Below are 2,465 nucleotides of genomic sequence, written 5' to 3'. Positions count from 1 at the left end.
AACAACTCAATAGCTAATAATAACAACAATGATAATATTAATAGTAACAATACAGATAATATAAATTACCTGACTAAAAAATGAACAAAAGACCTGAATAAACATTTCTCCAAAGAATACATACAAATGGCCAATAAGTATATGAAAAGTTTCTCAAACCTGTGCAAAATGTTTATTTAAACAAAACACACAAACACAGATTACAAACTTTGGCAAGGATGTGGAGAAATTGGAACCTTTGTGCACTGTTGGTGGGAATAGAAATGGCGTAACCACTATGGAAAACAGTATGGAAGTTCCTAAAAAAAAAAATAGAACTACTATATGATCCAGAAATCTTACTTCTAAAATATTTTTCCTTATAGTGTCATTGTCAAGCTCTTTTTGTCTTCTATTTTCTAAAATTATTTGTGTATTTTTGTTCTTTTTAGATTTTTGATAGAATTCAGTGAGAAATGGGCTCTGAGATTCTCTTCCTGTCAGAATATTTTTAATTACAAATGTAATTTCTATGTGAAATATATATAACTTCAATTTTTTACTGCATCTCTTTTTTAATTTTTTATTGTTATGTTAATCACCATACATTACATCATTAGTTTTTGATGTAGTGTTCCGTGATTCATTGTTTGTGCAAAACACCCAGTGCTCCACGCAGAACGTGCCCTCTTTAATACCCATCACCAGGCTAACCCATCCCCCCACTCTCCTCCCCTCTAGAACCCTCAGTTTGTTTTTCAGAGTCCATAATCTCTCATGGTTTGTCTCCCCCTTCAACTTACTCCCCTTCATTCTTCCCCTCCTGCTATCTTCTTTTTTTTCTTTTTTCCTTTTTTTAATTTTTATTTTTTTAAAGATTTTATTTATTTATTTGAGAGAGAGAGAATGAGAGATAGAGAGCACGAGAGGGAAGAGGGTCAGAGGGAGAAGCAGACTCCCTGCTGAGCAGGGACCCCGATGTGGGACTCGATCCCGGGACTCCAGGATCATGACCTGAGCCAAAGGCAGTCGCTTAACCAACTGAGCCACCCAGGCGCCCTCTTTCTCTTTTTTCTTAACATATGTTGCATTATTTGTTTCAGAAGTACAGATCTGTGATTCAACAGTCTTCCACAATTCACAGCTCTCACCATAGCACATACCTTCCCCAATGTCTATCACCCAGCCACCCCATCGCTCCCACGCCCCACCACTCCAGCAACACTCAGTTTGTTTCCTGAGATTAAGAATTCCTCATATCAGTGAGGTCATATGATAGATGTCTTTCTCTGATTGACTTATTTCACTCAGCATAACACCCTCCAGTTCCATTCACATCATTGCAAATGGCAAGATCTAATTCCTTTTGATGCCTGCATAATATTCCATTGTGTATATGTACCACCTCTTCTTTATCCATTCATCTGTCGATGGACATCTTGGCTCTTTCCACAGTTTGGCTATTGTGGACATTGCTGCTATAAACATTGGGGTGCATGTACCCCTTCGGATCCCTACATGTGTATCTTTGTGGTAAATACCCAGTGTGCAATTGCTGGATCGTATGGTAGCTCTATTTTCAACTGTTTGAGGAACCTCCATACTGTTTTCCAGAGGGGTTGCACCAATTTGCATTCCCACCAACAGTGTAGGAGGGTTCCCCTTTCTCCGCATCCCCGCCAACATCTGTCGTTTCCTGACTTGTTAATTTTAGCCATTCTGACTGGTGTGAGGTGGCATCTCATTGAGGTTTTGATTTGGATTTCCCTGATGCCGAGGGATGTTGAGCACTTTTTCATGTGGCTGTTGGCCATTTGGATGCCTTCTTTGGAAAAATGTCTGTTCATGTCTTCTGCCCATTTCTTGATTGGATTATTTGTTCTTTGGGTGTTGAGTTTGATAAGTTCTTTATAGATTTTGGATACTAGCCCTTTATCTGATATGTCATTTGCAAATATTTTTTCCCATTCTGTCTGTTGTCTTTTGGTTTTGTGGACTGTTTCTTATGCTGTGCAAAAGCTTTTTATATTCATGAAATCCCAATAGTTCATTTTTGCCCTGGCTTCCCTTGCCTTTGGCGATGTTTCTAGGAAGAAGTTGGTGCACCTGAGGTCGAAGAGGTTGCTACCTGTGTTCTCCTTTAGGATTTTGATGGACTCCTGTCTCACATTTAGGTCTTTCAACCATTTGGAGTCTATTTTTGTGTGTGGTGTAAGGAAATGGTCCAGTTTCATTCTTCTGCAGGTGGCTGTCCAATTTTCCCAACATCATTTGTTGAAGAGACTGTCTTTTTTCAATTGGACATTCTTTCCTGTTTGTCAAAGATTAGTTAACCATAGAGTTGAGGGTCCATTTCTAGGCTCTCTATTCTGTTCCATTGATCTTTGTGTCTGTTTTTGTGCCAGTATCATACTGTCTTGATAATGACAGCTTTGTAATAGACCTGGAAGTCTGGAATTGTGATGCCGCCAGCTTTGCTTTTCTTT

This window comes from Callorhinus ursinus, unplaced genomic scaffold (assembly GCF_003265705.2).
Source record: "Callorhinus ursinus isolate GAN/ISIS: 27379988/994484 unplaced genomic scaffold, GSC_fseal_2.0 scaffold5, whole genome shotgun sequence".
Lineage (NCBI taxonomy): Eukaryota > Metazoa > Chordata > Mammalia > Carnivora > Otariidae > Callorhinus > Callorhinus ursinus.
Note: the sequence above shows the minus strand (reverse complement) of the source record.